The sequence below is a fragment of the Macaca fascicularis genome, chromosome 1, assembly GCF_037993035.2.
Source record: "Macaca fascicularis isolate 582-1 chromosome 1, T2T-MFA8v1.1".
In the NCBI taxonomy this organism is placed as follows: domain Eukaryota; kingdom Metazoa; phylum Chordata; class Mammalia; order Primates; family Cercopithecidae; genus Macaca; species Macaca fascicularis.
The window spans coordinates 118089255-118112520 of NC_088375.1; the positions used below are offsets into that span (position 1 = coordinate 118089255).

Consider the following 23266-nt stretch of genomic DNA (forward strand, 5'->3'; position numbering starts at 1 on the left):
GAGTGAGACTCTGTCTCAAAAAAAAAAAAAAAAAAAAAAAAAAAGAAAAAAGAAAATAAAAAAGCCTAACTCAGGTCATATCTCCTCTGTATTTCTCTTCTCAATTACTTCCTCACTTATTTAGTATTTATACTATTGTACTGTATTTTTAGTTATTTATGTCCATGCATTTGTCTTTTGTAACCTAGATGATTAATAACTTAAGTTCTGAAACTTAAAATAGAAGCCCAAGAGCCATAAAACCAAGGCTAAATGACCACCCAACCTGAATTCTTAGTGGCATTATGATTTCAAATATTCTCTAGTACTGTCCCTGGAAATTGTTGAAATATTTCAAGAATCCCAATGTTTTTGAACTTTTGTCTGCTTCTCAGAATATCTCGTATGTGGAAGTGACACAAAAGTTTTATGTCTCGCTCTCTTTTCCATTTTGCAAGATGGCGGGTAAAAAAGTTGAGAAGCCAGATACTAAAGAAAAGAAACCCGAAGCCAAGAAGCCTGATGCTGGTGGCAAGGTGAAAAAGGGTAACCTCAAGGCTAAGAAGCCCAAGAAGGGGAAGCCCCATTGCAGCCGCAACCCTGTCCTTGTCAGAGGAATTGGCAGGTATTCCCGACTTGCCATGTATTCCAGAAAGGCCATGTACAAGAGGAAGTACTCAGCTGCTAAATCTAAGGTTGAAAAGAAAAAGAAGGAGAAGGTTCTTGCAACTCTTACAAACCCAGTTGGTGGTGACAAGAACGGCAGTACCCGGGTGGTTAAACTTCGCAAAATGCCTAGATATTATCCTACTGAAGATGTGCCTCAAAAGCTGTTGAGCCACGGCAAAAAACCCTTCAGTCAGCATGTGAGAAAACTGCGAGCCAGCATTACCCCCGAGACCATTCTGATCATCCTCACTGGACGCCACAGGGGCAAGAGGGTGGTTTTCTTGAAGCAGCTGGCTAGTGGCTTGTTACTTGTGACTGGACCTCTGGTCCTCAATCGAGTTCCTCTACGAAGAACACACCAGAAATTTGTCATTGCCACCTCAACCAAAATCGACATCAGCAATGTCAAAATCCCAAAACATCTTACTGATGCTTACTTCAAGAAGAAGAAGCTGCGGAAGCCCAGACACCAGGAAGGTGAGATCTTCGACACAGAAAAAGAGAAATACGAGATTACAGAGCAGCCCAAGATTGATCAGAAAGCTGTGGACTCACAGATTCTACCAAAAATCAAAGCTGTTCCTCAGCTCCAGGGCTACCTGTGATCTGTGTTTGCCCTGACGAATGGAATTTATCCTCACAAATTGGTGTTCAAAATGTCTTAAGAACCTCATTAAATAGCTAACTACAAAAAAAAAAAAAAAAAAGTTTTATGTCTCAATTTTTGAGGTTGAAAACATGGCTGCAGTATTCCCTAAATGTGGTGATAGAGGGCAGTTGACATTGGAGAGAGAATAAAGAAGCAGAATGTTTGGTGTGGTAACTCATTGGCTATAGGGGAAGAGGAAGAGTGTAAACTTTATTAATAGAATTACCCATGTTTTCAGCTTGGGTGCTTAGATGGGAAATGGGAAGAGAATTCTAAAATCAGAAAATGGGAGGAAGGTTGAATGTGATCCATATTTTATAGACCTTCAATATTACATAGACAAAATTTATTTAGTGCTCACTCTTCATCATGCACTGGGCTAGGGCAGTTGATACCAACGTGAATAAGACATAGTACCTGCCATCGAAGTATTTTGTCCAGACGGGGAGATATTTGGAAAAACAAAAGATTGTAATTTAATACAATGTGCTAAGTACCATAATGAAAAGAGACTCGTGCAAGTATAGTGGTAGGCCAAAAAGAAGAATAATCTAGACCTCTTGGGAAGGTCTTAGAAAATTTAAGAGGAGAAGACACTTAAGAAGACACTGTGAAGGATGATCAGGTGATTGGGGAGGACACTCTTGACATCAGAAATATCTTTTGAAAGGTCGAGGTAATAATCAGAGGACTGATAGGAAACAAAGGTGAGATCAGATCCTGGAGAACCTTAAAAGGCAAGCTAGTGAGTCTGGATTTTATTCTCCAGGGAAAAGGGAGCCATTGAAGAGTTTTAAGCATGACAGTAAGGTGGGCAGATTTGCAGTTATAAAATAATCACTCAGGTAGCAGTGTGAAGGATGAATTAGATGGGGATGAGACAGAAGGCAGAGAACATGGTTAGGAGGTTGCTGCAATAGTTCACCAGAGAGATTAAGAAAGTTAGATCTGAGGGAGTTGCAGTAGTGAGAGAAGAGAAGAGAAGGCTGGAGAGATGTTACAGAAATAGAATGCATAAGACTTGGCAACTCACTGGATGGAAGGATGGGAAAGAAGAAGTCCTGTGTAATTGGGCAGATGGTGATAATAATATCTAGAACCAAAAATACAGAAGTTGGGTTTGGACAAACTAATGTTCTCCACCAGACTGCTGTTTCCCTGAGAACAGGGACTATGTTTTATTCACTTTTACATTACCTGTACCTACTACAGTATGTGGAATGCCTACTGATTACAGAGTTTTGAGCATGTGGGTTTAAAACATCTGAGGGATATCCAGGTAGACACATCCAGTACTTAGCTTTGAAATTCAAGTGAGACAGAGAACTGAGCTTTAGAGGCACATTTGGGAATCATCAATGATAAGTGAGCTCACCGAGGGAGTAGACCAAAGGATGTTTGGAAGAAGACCTTGAGTAATAGCAATATTTAAGGGGCAGTTAAAAGAAGAGGAGTCATTTGCAAAAATAGGAACATGGTGTCATGGTGTCCTGGAGGCCAAAGGGCAGAGAGTATCCAGAACATGGGAGAGGTAAACAGGATCAAAGGTCACTAAGAGGTCATAGCTCCCAGGAAGTCTCAATGCAGTTAACTGGCTGGGCTCTGACCTCAGAATAAGATTGCCATTCTAGCAAACCCAGTCCACATAGATATAGTCTGGGGCCCACGGCCTCAGTTTCCTCATTCAAAAAGCCATAGCATCAGAAGACTAAATCTGTCCTGCTCTTTACACAATGCTGTTGTAAGGATTGAATGAGATAATATGGTAGTAGTTCACAAAATTTTTGGCTTCAGGACTACTTTATACTCTTAACTTATCAATAACACAAGCAAGCTTTGTTTTGCATATATCTGTCAAGATTTGCCATATTATAAATTAAAATAAGAAATTTTAAAAATTCAACTCATTTAAAATTAGCAATAATAAACCATTCTATGTTAACATAAATATTTCATAAAGTATCACTATATTCTCAAAAACAACTTAGAGAAAAGAGTGGCATTGTTTTATAGTTTATAAATTTCTGGAATGCCTGGCTTAATAGAAACAGCACTTTCTCCTATCTGCATCTGCATTCACTCTGTTATGATATCACATGTCATGTAACCTCTAGAAAATCCTACTGTACTCTTATGAAAGAATAAAAGCCACAAAGGGCAAATAACAACTTGGTATTCTTATAAAAATGGTTTTATTCTTAAGGATCACCTGAAAACATCTCAGTGATGCTCAGATATTTCCAGACCAGACTTTGAGAATTGCTGACATACGTGAATTCCCATTGGAAGCTAGAAAGTTCACAAAACAGTGTTTTGATCACCCTGAAAACCTATACCTTGGGAATCAAAAAGGAATCTCTCTCACGTGGCTACAGTTTGCCCCCAGAAGAACATTGTGTATGAATAACATTGTTCCAAACAGGTCCTCAGGCCAAGATAGAGTTTCTAGTCCAGATTTCTTACTTTCTCCTTCCTGGCAATTAAATGAAAAATGTAAATGAGAATGTGCTATAAAAATGCAGGCTGTTAATCCAAACTGTAAGTTAAGATCTTGTTATTTCCAGGCCAACCACAAAGAAAATAACTCTCTCTCTCTAAATATATATATCTCCTTGCTCTCTCTCTCTCTCTCTCTCTCTATATATATATATATATATGTATGTGTGTATATATATATATAATCAGCAGCAAAGAAATATTTTATGCTAGAAAATATCTATTTAACACACAAAAAAACAGAGAATCAGTAAAGACAGAATAAAGGAACAAAAATACATAAAGTATATGGAAAAATAAACAGCAAAAGCACAAATTAAATTCTACCTTATCAGTAATTACTTAAATGTAAATGAACCAAACTTCAACAGAAAAGCAGAAGTTGGCAAAATGGATTTTAAAAATCCTTAATTCATTTATATGCTGTCTAGAGGAGACACACTTTAGATTCAAAGACACAAATAGGTTGAAAATAAAAAGGTAGGAAAAAATATAACATGCAAAGAGTACCCAAAAGAGAGAGAAAGCATACAGAAAAGAAAGTAGTAAAGCTGTCTTTATTTGTAGATGACATGATCTTGTATATAAAAAATCCTAAGGAATCCCACTAACAATTATTAGAACTAATAAACAAGTTCAGTAATGTTTCAGGATACAAGATCAATATACGAAAATCAATTGTATTTTTATACACTAGCAGTGAACAATTCAAAAATGAAATTAAGAAAGTAATTCCATGCACAAAAGAATCAAAAAGAATAAAATACTTAGGACTAAATTTAATAAAATTAATGCAATAGCTGTACACTGAGAAATGCAAAACATCATGGAAAAAAGTAATAGAAGTTTTAAATGAATGGAAAGATGTACTGTGTTCATGGATTGGAAGGCTAATATTAAAATGGCAATATTTCCAAAATTGATCTTCAGGTTCAGTGCAGTCTCACTCAAAGTCCCAACTGCCTTTTTTTTTTTTTTTTTTAAACATATATAGACAAGCGAATTCCTCAACTTCATATGGAAATTCAAGAGACCAAGAATAGTCAATGCAATCTTGAGAAATAAGAACAAAGTTATAGGACTCATATGTCCTGATTTCAAAACTTACTACAAAGCGATAGTAGTGAAGACAATATGGTACTAAAATAAAGATAGACACATAGATCAATGGAATATAATTGACAGTCCAAAAAAAAGTCCCTTACATTTATGGTCAATTGACTTTTGACGTGGTTGAAAAGCCAATTTGGTGGGGGAAATAATATTCTTTTTAACAAATCTGTTGGGACAACTGGATATTCACACACAAAAGAATAAAGTTGGGTCCCTACCTCACACCATATAAAAGTTAATTAAAAATGGATCATAGACCTAATGTTAGAGCTAAAAGTATAAAACTCTTAGAAGGAAACATATTTGTAATCTTAAATTAGGTGATTTGTTTTTAGATATGAAATCAAAAGTACAAGCAACAAAAGAAAAATAAATAAATTGGACTTTATCAAAATTAAAAATTTTGGTGCTTAAAAGAACACTTTTTAAAAACTGAAAAGTTGACTCACTAAATTTGCAAATTATATCTTTGATAAGGGACTTAGGTCTAGAATATATAAAGAACTCTTACAACTCAACAATAAAAAGACAATCTAATTAAATGAGCAAAGGATATAAACAGACATTTCTTCAAAGAAGATATGCAAAAGGCAATAAGCACATGAAAAGATACTCAACATCATTCACCATCAGAGAAATGTAAATCAAAACCACAATGGGATACTGCTTCATACCCATAGGATAGCTATAATTAGTGTTGGAAAAATGTGAAGAAATGCGAACCCACATATTACTGGTGAGGATGTTATATAGTGCACTCACTTTTGAAAATAGAACAGATAGAATAAGTAAGGAATAAAGGGATACATAGAATAAAGAACTCTTCTTTCTGGCAGTTCCTCAAAAAGCTAATAACAGAATTACTGTATGAACCAGCAGTTCCACTTCTGGGCATATAGCAAAGGGAAATGAAAGCATGCATTCATACAAAAAACATACCTGCATGCTCATGGCAACATTATTTACAATAGCCAAAATGTAGAAAGAGCCCGATTTTCCATTAACTGATATATAGATAAATAAAATATGATATATCCATACAACAGAATATTATTTGGCTATAAGGAAAACGAAGTACTGATACATACTACAATGTTAATCAACCTTGAAAACAGTATGATGTAAGTGAAAGAAGCCAGACATTAAAGGCCACTTAGTGAATGTGTTTATATGAAATGTCTAGAATAGGCAAATCCATAGAAACAGTAGTGGGTGCTAGGGCTGCAGTGGGTAATTATTGCAATGACTACGATTTCTTTCTGTGGTGATAGAAATGTTATGGAATTAGATAGTGTGATGGTTGTAAAACTTCATAAATATATGAAAAGTCACCAAATTGTACCATTTAAAAGTGTGAATTTTACTGTATGTGAATTATATCTCAATAAAGTCATTATTTTTTTTAACACTAGGTGTTTTTGCACTTATCAGCAGTGTTACTTTTGTCCTCTTTCAACCCATCCTCTATCTTTGTTGCCATAATCTATACAGTTCCCAGGACTCTAGAAGCTTGCTTCCAAGGAGCCCAAATCTAAGTTCTTTCTAATTTGGATTGTGGATGAAGATGCTGGTGGAGGTGGAAATAGCTTTGGAAAGGGATCAGAAGATGGAGTTTAAATTGTGATTCTCTCCTTGAGCCTTGGCAAGTCACCTTGTTTCTCTGAGCCTTAGGTTTCTGTTCTGAGAATAAAAATGACCCTGGTCCTATGCACCTCCCAGGGTTGTAAGTGACAGCAGATACCCTGTAAGTGATCTACTTACTAATCAATCCTTACTAAACTGTAAGCACTACACAAATATTAGTCTTCATGATCAGGATTTCCATAGCTTGATGCCAGGGTTTAAGGATTATGAGGGGAGATATAACCATCATCCCTGGCCTCTTTAATCACAAAACCCTAAGGAAGAACTGCCGGATCTCAAGTTTTACGGTTGTTGCCCTGAGCTGCCTGGGAACAATGGCGATACTCTCTAGTGCCTGAGAGATGGCTGTTATTATTTTCAGTGTTTATTTAGATTATCTTTCTTTTAAGGATTTTCACTTATTCAACCCACTGCTTTGCTTTTTTTTGTTTATTTATTTTTGGTGTTTAAAAGCATTGTTTATGAAAGCAAGGCATTCCTGAGCTTTGGTCAAACGTTGACACATGTGGATCATGGATTAAAGGTTTACCCAACAGAATGTTCCCTGTCTTCCTAGAAGGAACACAATGGGGAGCATAGATTTTAATGTCAGCCTGGGTTTAAATACCAGTTCTAAGACCTTCTAGCTATAAGACCGTGAGCAAATTTCATTATTTAACATCTGGGAGCGTCAGTTTCCTTATATATAAAACAAAGATTTCCAACTTCATTGGATTTTTGTGAGGATGAAAAAAGACAATACTTAGTCCAGGGTGCAGAATACAGTAAGAAGTTATTAGCTAGTAAGAAGAATCTAGCTGTTATTACTGGGCCTGGACAATGAGTGATCAAGGTCAGAGTCTCAGCTTAGGAAAGAGGGTAGCAGGGCTGGCTTTGGCAAACTGGAAGGAAGAGGATTTGACAGTTATCAATTGCCTACTTTGTGCCAAGTACTTTTCCATATGCTCTGTCCCTTGATCTTCACAACTCTGAAATCGAGCTATTAATTCATATTTACATGTGACAAAACAGAGGCTCAGAGAGATTAAATAATTTGTGTAAGGTCACACATCATTAGTTGTCCATTTGAGTCCAAGTCTGACTGATTTCCAAGTCCAGGGTCTTTCTTTTATTCTGTGTGATGCCAACCCTTCCATGTTGCCTTGCAGAGGCCCCGTAACTAAACTGGCCTGCCCTTTCCCAAATACCTTCACCTGTCACATCTCTCGCCTCCTCTTGCCTCCACCCCCAACCCAGCCAACCGCTGGATGCATGCCTTGGGTTCAGGTGTTTCAGGCAGAGCAGCACTTGCATGTGATGGGATGCTGTAGAGCTGGCCAAGGGCTGAATGAAGGGTTGAATCAGATGAACAAAAGTCTTTCTAACCTTATTCATCTTTCGAGACTCCTATCAAATGCCTTCTCCGAATCCTCCAGGGGAAATTAGTTCTTCTTTCCTTTGTTCTCCCACAGTATCTTATCTAGACCTCTGTTAATATATTTACTATTTTATTTATTTATTAATTTTTTGAGACAGAGTCTCACTCTGGTGGCCCAGGCTGGAAAGCAGTGGCTCAATCTTGGTTCACAGCAGCCTCGAACTCCCTGGCTCAGGTGAATCTCCCACTCAGCCTCCAGAGTAGCTGGGATTACAGGCATGCACTATCATATCCAGATTTTTTTTGTGTGTGTGTGTGTGTTTAGTAGAGACAGGGTTTTGCTATTTGCCCAGGCTGGTCTCAAACTCCTGGACTCAAGCAATCTGCCTATCTTGGCCTCTCAGATTGTTGAGATCAGAGGCATGAGCCACCGTGTCCGGCCGTTATATTTAAATCATCTGTTTATCTGTTTATTTGTCTTTCAAGCTGAGTAGAGTCTGTATCTCTCCCATTTCCTAATCTGCAAACTCAATTAAGAATTATTGAATGGAGGCTAGGTATGGTGACTCACACCTGTAATCATAGCACCTTGGGAGGCCAAGATGGGAGGATTGCTTGAGACCAGGAGTTCAAGGCTGCAGTGAGCTATGATCACATCATTGCACTCCAGCCTGGGCAACAAAGTGAAACTTTGTCTCTAAAAAAAGCACAAAAAACCAAAAAAAAAAAAAAAAAAACAACAAGAATTATCTAATGGAGAGCTTCTAAACATTTTTCCAAAAAGTGAAAACAATCCAAATGTCAATCAACTTATAAATAAATAAGCAAAGTGTTGTATATTAATACAATGGTGTATTGTTTGGTAATAAAAAGGAATGAATTACTGATAGATGCTACAACATGGATAATCCATGAAAACATTATGCTAAGTACAAGAAGTCAATCAAGAAAAGGCCACATATCACATGGTTCCATTTATGTGAAATGTCTAGAACGGGCAAATCTATAGAGACAGTAAATAGTTTACTAGTTGCCTAGGGCTGAGGAGGTTGGGAAGAAATGGAGAGTGACTGATATGGGTACTGAGTTTTTATTAGGGGTGATGAGACTTCTAAAACTGATTGCAGTGATGGTTGCACAATTCTATGAATATACCATAAACCTTTGAATTGTACACTAAATAGGTGAATTGTCTAATATGTGAATTATATTCCCCAAATACTGTTTTTTATATATATCTTATATATAAAATATATATAATTAATTACATAAAATATGTATTATATGTAAAATAAACTAGGCAGAGTCTTTAAGTTTCCCATCTCTTAACCTACAGCCTCAATTAAGAATTATTTAATGGAGACCAGGTGTGATGGCTCATGCCTGTACCCAGACTTTGGGAGGCTGAGGCAGGTGGATCACTTGAGGTCAGGAGTTTGAGACAAGCCAGGCTAACACGATGAAACCCCTGTTTCTACTAAAAGTACAAAAATTAGCTGGGTGTGGTCGTGGGCACCTATAATTTCAGCTGCTTGGGAGGCTAAGAAAGGAGAATTGTTTGAGCCTGGGAGGCAGAGGTTGCTGTGAGCTGAGATTGCGTGACAGCACTCCAGCCTGAGTGACAGAGTGAAACTCTGTCTCAAAAAAAAAAAAAAAAAGTGGTGGCCTCCATTATATATATATATAGTGTTATATATATATTAAATGGTCTCCATATATGTATAATATATACAATTTATGTATATTTGTATATTATATATAAAATACATATTATATATTATATATAAAAATAGTATTGTTATAGTAGTATATGTTATATATGTACTGTTTTATATATATAACAGAATACAACAGTATTATTGGAATATAATTCATATACTAGACAATTTATATATATATATATATAAAGCTAAATAAAGAGGAGAGAGAGCACACAGTTTATTTAGCAAATGGAAGGAAGTTCTTCATGGCTGGATCATTGAGCACAGGGAGAGGAGTTTGAGAAATGAAGCTGAGAGAAAGGTAGGGGCCAGGTCTCTAACGGCCTTGTTGAGCATGTTAATGAGTTTTGATTTATTCCAATCTGAGGCCATGGAAAGATTTGCAAGGGTTTAAATAGAGGGATGACATACTCAGATGCACAGTTTAGAAAGATGTCTCGGGAAGTAGGTGAAGGCGGGTCTGGGGAAAGTCAGCCTGGAGGCAGGGAGACATAGGGGCCTTGTAACAGTCATCTGGATGAAAGTCAACAGTGGAAGGGATCAGGGACAGTGTAAGTAGGAGCCACAGGTCTTGAGTGTGGTTGGTTGTAGAAGATGAGGGTTGATGAGGGGAATGAAAGCTGCGTTTCAGCGAGAAAGAGTGGTTGAAAGTGTGGAGTTTCAGGTGCAGCCTCAGCAGGCTAACTGGCAGTGGCACAGACGGGATATGAATCTCAGGACAGAGAACTGTGTTCTTGGCAGTGAAGTGAAGTCCTTGACAAGTGAGACAGAACAGAGCCTTGGAGGAGAGTTGAGTAACGTAAGGAGACAAGAAGGGCTGGTCCTGTCTTAAGTGTTCCTATTGTTCTTCTCGGGATGTTTCTTTGAGTAGTTTGGTTTTGAAGGAATGGTTGGTTACAAAAATAATAATAATAATAATGATACAAATAAAAAAAAAATAAAGGAAGGGCTTGGCTGATCATTCCACTTTTTGTGGCTTACAGATTTCTTTCAAGCGTTGGCTCTGAATTTCATAACTTTTCTCTGGAGCCTGGGTTTCTTTCTTTCCCTTCCTTGAATCCTCCTCTTTCTTTCTTTGCTTTCCCTTGTTCTCTTTGGTTTTTTAATTTAATCATTGATGATGGCTAGGACCCTCTTGTGGGGAAAGTCTTTCGGTATTTGATCTGAAGCAGAGTTTTGGGATATCAAGTCCTGTGTTCTTCCAGGCAAGTTCCTGGAGTGCTCAGCTCAAGTGACTGCTGAAATGCTAGAAAGTTTCTGCCTCATGGTTCATTAACCAGAAACATCCATTTCTTGCCTATCTCCAGGAGCCTGTTACTTCACTCAGTGTAAAGGACTTTGAAGTTTAGAAGTGGTGGTGCAATGCTTAACATAAGTCCTTTGAAAACGACTTTGGAAATCTGTTGGGCAGTATGCACCACGGCTGAACATGTGCATTTCCTGTAACCCAGCAAAGTCGCTCCCAGGTATAGGCCCCATAGAAACCTGGACATAATACTCATCAAAAGACAAGACTTGTAGTTGCACTATTGATAATAACTATAAGCTGGAGACAACCCAAATACCTATTGATAGTTGAATGGAGGAATGGATTGTGGTCTCATCACACAATGGAATACTATGCAACAATGAGAATGAACCATCTACAACCAAACACAAAAATATGGATGAATCTCACAAACATGAAGTTCAGCAAAAGAAGCCAGACATAAAGAGCCCTTACTGTACAAATTCTATTTACAAAAACAGGTGAAAGGGGTAGTGACTAGAAGCAGGCATGAAGGGGCTTTTGGGTGCTGGCCATGTTCTGTTTATTTATCTGAGTTCTGCTTATGTGAGTGTGGGGTTTCAGCAGGCTATATGATATGTGTGCTTTTATAAAATGTGTGTCATACTTCAATAAAAAATCTTTCAAATAGAAAAAAAATCCATAAATTTTTTTGGATTAATTCAGACTTTTGCTGTTATCTAACAAAGCCTATTGATTTTATATTGCAGAATCCAAAAGGTGTTACTATAGGTGTTGTTATAACAGTGCCAAATAATTCTGATTATCACCTTTTGGTACCAACGTGTAATCCAGTACTTACCCAGGACTGGTGGTGAAAGTGGACTGTACCAGGTGAAGAAAGTAGGAGTGCATTGTCTGTGAGGAATTTTTTTTTTTGGATGAAGTCTCACTCTGTCGCCCAAGCTGGAGTGCCGTGGCACGATCTCAGCTCACTGCAACCTCCACCTCCCAGGTTCAAGCCATTCTCCTGTCTCAGTTTCCTGAGTAGCTGGGACTACAGGCGCATGCCACCTTGCCTGGATAATTTTTCGTATTTTTAGTACAGACACGGTTTTACTATGTTGGCCAGGCTGGTCTTGAACTCCTGACCTCGTGATCCGCCCGCCTCAGCCTCCCAAAGTGCTGGGGTTACAGGCATGAGCCACTGCACCGGGCTGACTGCAGAGAATTTAAAACAATAATAAAATGACTAAGAGTGAGTTTGCTTTTTAATTATTACCATACACTGGCAATTCTTCACGATATCAGTGATAAAAAAAAAAAAAAAACACCCCTTTCCCCAGTAAATAATTTGCTAATTTAAATTCTAAACAATTGCTCTGCCTACTGTAGAGCTGACCTGGCTGTTCCCACTGCCCTGCCCTTAGTAGGCCAATGGCGGGAATGATAACTGTCATTATAGGTGTAGGTATTTGTAGACATGTGCATTGTATCAGAGACTGAACCTTTTTGTACGTAAGTTTTATTTTTCTTAAAATCTCTCTTTCTGCCACCCGGGTAGGAGTGCAGTGACATGATCATGGTTCACTACAGCCTTGCCTCCACCTCGCTGGGTTCAAGCCATCCTTCCACTTCAGTCTCCAGAGTAGCTGGGACTACAGGCTCCCACCACCACACCCAGCTAATCTTTGTATTTTTTTGTGGAGACGGGCATTTCACCACGTTGCCCAGGCTGGTCTCAAACTTCTGGGCTCAGAAGATTGCCTGCCTCTGCCTCTCAAAGTGCTGGGATTACAGGTGTGAGCCACTATGCCTGGGCAGTATATAAATCTTATTTACACCTCACAGGTGTATGCATTAGGTATTATCATTCCCATTTTACAGATGAGAAAACTGAGGGTTGTAGCAGTTAAGGGACTTGCACAAATTCACTCAGCTAGTAAAGACAAGAGGGAGGGAGGATGTGTCTAAGTTTCCTGACTCAAAGCCCACGTTTCCACTGGCTTTTCTTTCCCTGGGTACCAATTGCCACATGGAAGACCCTTGATATGTATTTGCTGAATAAAAGGGTAAGTGGATGAAGACTTGATCCTTTTTAAATTAATTTGTTACTTTTTTATTTTTTAAAATGTCAACTTTTATTTTAGATTCAGGGCTACTTGTGCAGGTTTGTTACATGCACATAACAAACTGATTAAAAAATAATACTTGTAGTTGCACTATTGATAAAAAATATAAATTGGAGACAACCCAAATACCTATTGATTGTTGAATGGAGGAATAGGTTGTGGTTTCGTCAGACAATGTAATACCTCAGTGTGTGATGCTGAGGTTTGGAAAGCGATTGATCCCATCACCCAGGTACTGAACGTAGTACCCAATAGTTAGTATATCAACCCTTGCCCCCCATCTTTTCCTTCCTCTTTAGTAGTCCCTGGTGTCTATTGTTGATATCTCTATGTCCATGAGTGCCCAAGGTTTACCTCCCACTTATAAGTAAGAACATGGGGTATTTGATTTTCAAGTCCTGCTTTATTTCGCTTAGGATAATGGTCTCCAGCTGCATCCATGTTGCTGTAAAGGATGTGACTTCATTCTTTTTGTGGCTGCATAGTATTCCTATGGTGCATATGTATCACATTTTTAAAATCCAGTCCACCATTGATGGGCACTGGCTCATTCCGTGTTTTAATTATTGTGAATATGGCCGCAATGAACATACGAGTATATGTGTCTTTTTGGTAGAACAATTTATTTTCTTTTGGGTATATACCTAGTAATGGGGTTGTGGGTTGAATGGTAGTTCCATTTTTAGTTCTTTGAGAAATCTCCAAACTGCTTTCCACAGCGGCTGAACTAATTTACACTCCCACCAACAGTGTGTAAGCATTCCTGTTTCTCTGCAGCCTCACCAACATCTTTGGTTTTTTGGCTTTTTGATAGTAGCCATTCTGACTGGTGTGAGATGGTATCTAATTGTGGTACTGAGTTGCATTTCTCTAATGTTGATCATTATTTTATTTCAAGGAGGAGGTTCCACATGAATATAACTTCTTGCCTAAGTTGGTTTAGGTAAGAAGACTCTTCATGTGGCTCTTTCCTTCAAATTTTAAGGGTAAGTATCTTAAAAGTATATTTATTTATCTGGTTCTGCTTCATACATGTCATCTACATCTCACAAATATTTTAAGTAGTTTTTATGACTCTTATCTTACAGATGAGGGAACTTTGGCTTGAGCGCTCAAGTAATGAAGCGATGGTTATGCAGCTAGTATAAGTGTAGGAATTAAGAGTGGTTACCTAAATGGACTTTGAGGTCTAGAAGACCAGTGTTGGCTTTACCTCTTAGCAATGTGACTTCAAAAACGTTAGTGACATTTTTTGAATCTCAGGTTTATAAATCAAACAGGACTTCTATAAAATAGGAATTATACTCATGTTTACCTAAGAGGCTGCAAACTCAAATGCCTGCAGGAGCCAGGAGTAGGGAGCTCTGCAATGTTGGTCAATCACTTGGCTCTTGCCTGGTACAATACTGAGGGAGGCAGTGCTGGGAGTGGAGGCTGGGTTGGACTTCACTTTTCAGGCCTGTGTTCATTCATTCCAGCATTCTCTGAGTCGGTATTTCTGGAGCACACAGGATGTTTAGCATGGGACTAAGCTCTGGAAATGCAAATATGAATAAGGCTTACCCCCTTTCTGCTTTTGAGGGAAACAAACATGGAGACAACCAATGAGCACACAGATTATATCTTGAAGTTCTAGGAATCTCATCAGAGCAATTGTAAGACTAAAGATGCTGTGGACAGCTCATGGAGCACATCTTCTATTTTTTAGTAGGACAACACCAAAATGATTCCAGCCTGGCAAAGAACTCTGTTTCAGTAAAGCCCTAGAGAAAGTGCATTTTATAATATTCCTCTGGAATTCACTGGGCACTTAGAGACACTCAAGGCTGGAAGTCAAGTCACTGAGTCAGTCAACAAACCTGGTAAACCATGGTAAAGCATGGGACAGCAATGGATGTGGGCCCAGTCCTGTCCTCTAGAGGTTCACAGCCTAAGATAGGCAAGCACATTCAGATAGACACACCTGCGGACCAGAATAATAACATCAACCAAGCAGCACACTCCTGGGCTCTTCACACACCACACAGTATCTCTCATACCTCCTAGATCCCCCTCATCCACTCACTTTTGTCTTTCCTGCCCAGCACTCACCTCTGCCCTCATTCACTCTCTTTCCTGGAAATCCCAGGCCAGGAGCCTTCTCACCCACTGTTCAAAATGGACCTATGTATATCAATAGGTTTATCTTTGGGCTTCCTGAACAAATACTTCAGTCTATTTGAGGACACACACCTCATTCAGCTCTTATCACTGCAGGTGGCTGATGTGGGCCTCCAGCTGCTTGTTTATGTGTATTCTTGGTTGTTTGAGGGTCACTTGTGTTTATCTGGGGGGATGGGAGCAGAACAAGACATGTGAGTAGTTGTGAGTAAGATCCATCTTAGGCCAGACATGGTGGCTCAGGCCTGTAATTGCAACACTTTGGGAGGCTGAGGCTGGGAGTTGGAGACTCACCTGGGCAACATAGCAAGGGCCTGTCTCATAAATAAATAATAAATAAATAAATAAATAAATAAATAAATAAATAAATGACTCATCTAGTTTCAGAAAGGACTCCAGTGGCCTATTTGGATGATAAAAAAAAATAAAGTAGTATAAGTTTAAAGTAGCGAGAAAAAAAATAAGAAAATTAGAGGTCAGGGCTAAGTGGAAAGGAGTCAGGCAAAAACAAAAACCTGCATTCCATAGTGACCTCTCATTCACTGGGTGAATAATGTGTGAATATGAATGTGTGGGCTTTAAGTTAGGAGTTTCCAGATACTTGTACATCTATTTCTTGTCCTCCCAGGGCTGACTGAGTTCTCCATCTGTCCCAGTTCCCCTCAGCCTTACTTGGTGGGGGACAAAGGGGAAGAGATTCGTTCCTGTCGTTTCCCAGCAATCTTATTGTCTCCTTCCTCACTCCACCACCTGTTCATTTTTGCTGGTTTGGCTTTTTATTCAGGTGTGTTTTGGGAGTTGAGACTGAAAGATTAGCCAGGGTAGAGGAGGGAGAAAACACTACCTCTCTTCTCACCTGCCCAGGAAGGCCTAAGGGAAGAAGAGGTATTGCAGGAGATGGCTGGACAATGGAAGAAGAAGGATGCTTGGCAGAGGGCAGGAGCAGAGGGTCACCCCAGTGACATGGGAAAAGCATTGGAGGTGAGCATGGGACAAGAAAGATCAAATCACTGGAGGAAAGATGAGAGAGACCTTTGGAACAGAGAAGAGCTTCAGGCCATAGCCTGGAATGCCAGTAGGGAGCCTGAGGCAGGCTCCACAAGGAGGGCTGCTGGGGGGTGTGCCCTTGTTGGCCCCAGGGTGAGGACACCAAGGGAAGGCAGGGAGGAAGAGCTCCATTCCATGAAGAATGAGACCAGTGTCTTGGCTGAGGTAGTGATGGGGGAGGCGGACCAGATTTGGATCAGAAATTACTTTACTTAAGCTAAGCAGAGACAAACATCCAGATTCATGGGTGTGGTTATTTCTTAGCAGCCTGAAGACAGCCAGGGCCCTGGAAGATGAAGAGACCAGTTCTGAAGTCCTAGACTGTGTTATCTACAGAAAGACTGCTGATTTCTTGAGGCTTTTGTGGAAAATAAAAGGTTCGATAGAACCTTGCGATTCCATCCATTAGTGTTGCTAACTAAACCCATTAGACTTGCATAGGGGCCTTCGACTTCCTGAAGAAAAGCCACCTTCTTGTTGAAGGATAATGACACCCATGGCCCTACCTGTATTGAGATGGTCCAAAGGTGACCAAGACTGAATAGAGTTGAGGGAAGGAGCCAATCCTTGCCCGTCCTCTCCCTTGTCTCTCTTTACTGGAAAAATACCATCTACTTTGTTATTGCATTGCAGGAAACTCAGGACTTACTTGAGGGTCACCCATGAGTTTGGCTAGTTCACTGTAATAGCATAAGATACTTCAAAGATTAATTGCTTGAGAGAAAAGAATGTGTTCTCTGTGAGGCCAGAAAGGGTCATGGAAGGAGAATGAGATGGATTATGAGTTCATGCATGAGCATGGAAGCTGGAACCACTCCAGACCTTCTCACTCAAAGCTCCTAATGTGTTCCCACCACCTGCCAAGCTCCCATACTTTTCAAGGATTTTTCCTTATATGATCTGTAATTGCTCTACGGATGTTTATGGAAGCCTTTTGAGCAAATGTTGTGCCTTCTACAAGGGTGTAGCCACACGTTTGAGTTTCTAGTGGGACACACAAATTTTGTCACTGTTTTGGAATGTGCTTGGTGGGAGGTGGCAGTCAGGTTATTGGATGATAGCTGATGTTTATGGATTGAAGGTTAGAGGGGAGTGACCTAGGTAGGAACTTTAGAGATAGAAAACCCTGTGTTTTTCTCTGCATGTAAGTGGTAATTGACTTCCAGGAGAGGGATTCCAGTGTTCCGGATCCTGATATATAACAAGATATAAACATGAAGAAATAAAAATCTGGGTTATACCTCTTCAGTTTTCCTTTTTATTAAACCTCCATGTCTTGGAAGAAATACAGCAGATTCTCACACTCTGGAGATATCCATAATTAAATTCTACATGTTGAAGATGTACAGTTCTTAATGGAATGTGTGAGTTGAGGGCTCTGGGGTAGGGCTCGACACATGTGAATGAAGGAGAGGAGTGAACTTCCAGGTGTTTTTCCTCACGTGAAATTGCACTTGCCAGCATACTCCAAAGAGTTCTGGAAATTATCACACTTTCCTCAATGTGACTGAGAAAAATTGATACGCTGGAAACAGGCATGCAGGGTAATTTGCAAAATCTCAGAATTAGGGAAGCTATAAACATGGGCATTTGCAGTCCTGAGTTGCAACATGTTTCTGACTCAGTCTCCTGCCAGTGTGGATTTGTACTTGCCTGTGATTTATTGTTTCTGGCTTACCCTGGGGCATTGGAGGGCTTGGAGACTTCTGCCAGAACACCTAGGCTATGTAAAGAATTCCTGCCAGAAAACAATAACATGAGTAAAACACTACCAACCTAACACAAAGGGGCTATGCTTGCACTGTTTGAGAAAACACTCCCCTCTTGGAGAACTCCACTGTCAGCTGGTAAGAAGACCAGGTCGGTCCCTCTATGACAAGGTAGTTTCTGAGGGTTCCCGTGACCTTGGACTGTCCAGCCCTGACACCCAGCCAGCTGTATGCAGTTGGTTATCAGGGGAATATGTGAGAAAATATAGATGAATTACTAGTTTTCACTACTGGAAAACACCTGAACATATATAACCAATGAAATCTTGCCTCTTTATACACTATCTTAAAGATCCTCATATGTAAATTGTCTACCTAGTAGCTTTCTACAAATTTAAATGTTGAGCTGCTTAATAATAATCTCTGAATTTGCCCTTTCTTCTGCTTCTACAGAGAGCTCTTGCATGGTGGTAAAACCAAGGACAGCCTAGACCTTCTGATTGTCAACTCCTTGTTCCGTTGTGTCCAAACCTACATGTCTGAACCCCTCTCATCAAAGACTTCTCAAGGTTGTTAATAACTGGGGAACATGTATTCAGTAGTTACATGCATCAAGCTCCATGCTTTCTGTGCAGTATGTAAATTGATTCATTGTCATACATGGACTAACTACAAATGGCTAGTATTATTGCTGCTTTACAAATGAGGCATATGACACACAGAGAGCTAAATAATTTGTCTAAGGTCACACCACTTGTAAATGGTGAAGCGAGGACTCAATGTCAGGTCTGGTCACTCCTGAATTTGATGCCTGTATCCTCTGTATCTCTGTTTTCTCCCAGACTAAGGTCTCTGTACCTCTCTGCCAACAGAGAAAAGGATCCACTCATTCATCAAATGTTTGTTGAGCATCTACTGTGACTCAGGCAACATCCTAGGTCAAGGATTGTCAAACTTTTTCTATAAAGGACCAGAGAGCAAACATTTTAGGTCTCATGGGTTTTATGGTCAGTCTCTGTGATTCAGCTCTGCCATTGTAGTACAAGATTGTGAAAGCAGCTATAGATAATATGTCAATGAATGAGCATGGTTGTGTTTCAATAAAATGTCACTTGCGAAAGCAGGCTGTGGGCTGGATTTGGGCCAAGAGTTCTACCCCTGCTCTAGGCACTGGAGTTATAACAGAAAAAAATAAAACACAAAAAACCCACAAAAATGCCTGCCTTTGTGGTGCTTCCATTCCAGAACGGGGAAGTAATTGTATTTCCTGGCCCATTTATCGTGTAAAAATTGTCATAGGATCTTGGAGTTGCTGAGCGCCTAGAGGGAATCTATTCAGCATTTTCCTTCCAGGCAAGCTCCCCACTCAGAACTCTCTTGACTGGTGGGGGTTCATTCTGTGTGCTTGATCTAGTGTCACCTCACCTTCCAGGGGACCCATCCATGTCGCATAGTCCTTGCTTATCTGTCTTCCTGACAATTTAACTCACACATCCTACTCTGTTTGGGCAGAGGGCTCCACATTTTAGCACATCAAAATCACTTTTGGGGCTTGAAACAGTTTGATGGGCCCTACTCTCGAGATTCTGATTCAATAGGTCTGGAGTGAGGCCCAAGATTTTCCGTTTCTGACAAATTCCCAGGTAATTCCAATGCTGCTGGTTCCTGGACCACACTTTGAGAACCAGTGTCCTGTAGCAGCAACAAGTGAGCCTAACAATTCCTCTTTCAGTTTTTTCAGATATTTGATCATTGGTATCATGTACTGCACTCCCCTGTCCCCTGCCTAAGTCTTCTTCCAGCAAACCTCCAAGGCCCTTTGACTTCTCTGCCTATGATAAGTAACTTAGAAATAACAAGCTCAACCACCAGTTGGGTTGAATACCTGGGATACAATGCTGGTAGCCACCAAGGTCACTGCAATTATACACAAACAATGAAAAACAGTGAAACCACGTCTCAGGGACAAAGGGTAAGAACCAGTGCAATGTTGAGACTGTGGAAAAGAACATTGTGACAGCTGTCAGCAGAAGCATTTCAGTTCCCGTTCTGCATGTGACTTTGGGCCAGTCATTTCCCCTCCCTGCCTGTCAGCTTTCTCATCTGCAATGTGAAAGCTGGCTGAGGTCTTTCTAGCAGTGGGAATGCTGATATTCTTTAGTAGGTGGGGAAATCTAATAGACATCCGTGATACCTCCCTCCTGGAGATATCTTAGGGGGACACTTACCCAGGTTACTCTCCACTGCCAGCAGTATGCAAGATATGCCTATATGTCAACCGTACATTCAGTTGTATTTTCTCCCATGAGCTGCTTTGCACTCACTGAGTTTGTGTTCAAGCCTGATGTGTTATCATCACTGGCTTATGTTGATTAAGCTCCCTTCCTTTGTTCTAGATCTATGAGCAGAATGTTGTTTTGGGACCTCAGGTCAACATTTTGTAAATCCACAGTGGTAATCTCCTCTTCCTGCCTCTTGGCCCTGCGAAGTAATTCCTTTGGCTTCCAGGACTTTTGCAGGGCCTAACAGTTCGGCAGCTCCAGGACCATCTAAGGTGACTTACGACTCTTCTTCCATCCTGAGGTTCAGATCTCAGCCACAAAAGCAAGATATCAGTGGTTCCTGGCACCTGGCTTCTGGAAAGTTAAACTGTCATTTACTTCATTGTCTGATCAAGCAGCTCAGTAGCCCTTCAGTTTAAATAACAACTACAAAACAAATATCACGGAGGGCTCTCAGCAAGGTTTCTTTAGCCCAGGAAAAATGTAACATTCAAATTCTGGGCAATATCGTCATGTGGGTTCGGTTTCCTTCCTGTGAAAAGCTTCCCACAACAATTCCCATAAAGAGAATTAATCTGGCATAAGGAGTTTGGGCAAAGAAGGCTGCTGGTGGGTCAGTCATCCAGCCATCCTCAAGAGGTTGTGTAGCAGGAATCCGGTGAGCAGCTGAGTTAGGGGCTGCTGGTAGGAAGTTCTGAGGGCATTGGAAAATAAACCTGGTGAGGGAGGAGAAAGTACTGCTTAGATCAGCAGCAAATTTGATATGTTTGCTTCATGTAACAGTTACTTATTCTTTTTAAGCCACCTATAATTATTTCCAGAAGAGGCAATAAATCTCAGTAAATTATTCAGATTCTGGAGTCAGACCACCATGAGTTTTTAATCTTGGCCCTGTGGTTTTCTCACTGTGTGCCCTTGGTCAGATTTCTTAATCTCTCAAAGCCTTTGTTTTTTTCTCTTTGTAAATGAGGAAGATAATACCTACCTTTCCAGAACTGAGGGTTATGGGAGATGATATACACGACAGTGTTCAACCTATTGATGTTAATATTATCACAGCCTAGTTCCAGACTATTAGCCCAATTGCTTAATGTGCAATAAGCCTTCAATAAATGTCTTGTGATTAAGTTAGATACTATGGGTAGACATCCCAATTATTGTTTACAAAATATGTGGTAAGAAGTAAAAAATGTATTTGTTGGAGTTCTTCATTCAACAAACCCTTTTATCTCTGAGTAATCTACAGTGCTTTTAGAAGTTTAGAGACCAAGAACATGTGTGAAGTTTAGAATTCCATAAAGAACATTCATACAGAAAGAATCTCAGATGTTGTATACTGAGCCTAACCCACAGAGAGAGGGGTTACCAACCCAAGGTCATGCAGCAGATTACTGACAGAGCAGGGATTAGGTACCATTTGACTGGAATTGCTCCAGTGCATGTGTTTTCACTGTTGCTTTACAGACCACTCTTGGGCCACGTCATTAAAACCACTCAGGTTAATGGTGCCAAAGCCACAGTGACCTTCATGCTTCAGAGGCCAGGGTCAGAACAGGGACAGGAGGGAGCTGGGGGTAGGGTGGGGAGTAGCTCAAGGAAGTGGAGAGACAGTTCTGCAGGCCTTCCTCTACTCAATCCCCAGCCCCCACACCTTATCTTTGGCCCATCCTCCTCCCATAGCACCTGTTCATAAGTACAGATATTTGAAGACCTCAGCCCCCTTACTCATTCAATCCGTATGCCATCTGCTTTCCCTTCATGGGAGAACAACTGCCAGAAAAACACTGTAAGGGCAGCCATAAAACTTTCATTGACTCCACTATTTTTGCATCGCTGGTGTTAAAACTTTTGACTCTATCCTAATCAGCTCTCCCTCTCCCTCTTTCAGGTGATTGTCTTCCCTGGAAATCCACCTGCTCCCAAGGATTCGTGGCAGCAGCATTTGCTAGTTCCCTTGTAACCTCCTAACCCTCCTCCAGTGCCCCTCGGGTATTCCCACTGGACTGGGGTTTCAATCATCAGGTACAACGGGGTTTTGATTTGGAGACTTGGAGGCTTTGGGCTTTATAATGGGTCATAACTTTTTTCTCTCTATTTATACCACAATTTATTTTCTTCCCTCAACTCTCTCTTTTTCAATAAAACTAGGTCCCTGAGGGCAAGAACATAGGCTTGTTCTCTTTGTGACCTGCAGCTGCCTCCTTGCCTGGAGCAGTGCCTGTCATGTGGCAAGTGTCAGTACATGAGTGAATAAACCCTGGGACGCTTCTCTCTTCTAAGACTTCACTCCTTTGCTAGGTTGCCCTGGATGGGCTTGGAAAGAGAAGGAAGGAAGGTTCAGAAATAGACTGTTCAATGTAGGGATGCTACAATATAGGGGGTTTTTTTTGGTGTTGGAATCAATTATTCCTGAAAGGTTGCTAGTGGGGAAGCAGCTCTCTTTAGTCAATGCCAAGCTTTGCAAATAGTTCCTTTTTTTTTTTTTTTTTTTTTTTGAGACAGAATTTCACTGCGTTGTCCCAGTTGGAGTGCAGTGGCATGATCTCAGTTCACTGCAATCTCTGCCTCCCAGGTTCAAGCGATTCTCCTACCTCAGCCTCCCAAGTAGCTGGGATTACAGGTGCCCACCACCATACCTGGCTAATTTCTGTATTTTTGGCAGACACAGGGTTTCACCATGTTGGCCAAGTTGGTCTCTAACTCCTGACCTCAAGTGATCTGTCTGCCTCAGCCTCCCAAAGTGGTTATAGGTGTGAGCCACTGCACCCAGCCAAGTAGTTTGTTTTATGTAGGAATACTAGTGTCCGTTATCAAAGGGTTTAAGAAAGTGTTTTTCATAATTTTTCAGATAATATATTTTTTCCTCTGATCCATCTATCTAACGTTTATTGAAAATCTTTTATGTAAGAAGCACCATGCTGACAGCTCAAACTACAAAGATGAGTGAAGCACAGACCTGCACTAAGGATCACTTACAACTGTCACCTTTCTAATACATCAATTCCAAGACAATGGAGTGTGAGGAGAGATAAATGTGCAGAGTATTATGGAGACGCTGCAGTGGTCACTAGATTAGCTTG

The 23266-nt window shown here is 40.2% G+C and overlaps 1 pseudogene; it reads left to right on the forward strand.

Annotated features, from left to right (window-relative positions):
• Nucleotides 1-420: 420 nt before the first annotated feature.
• LOC102125149 (large ribosomal subunit protein eL6 pseudogene) lies at nucleotides 421-1355 on the forward strand (annotated as a pseudogene).
• Nucleotides 1356-23266: the final 21911 nt, after the last annotated feature.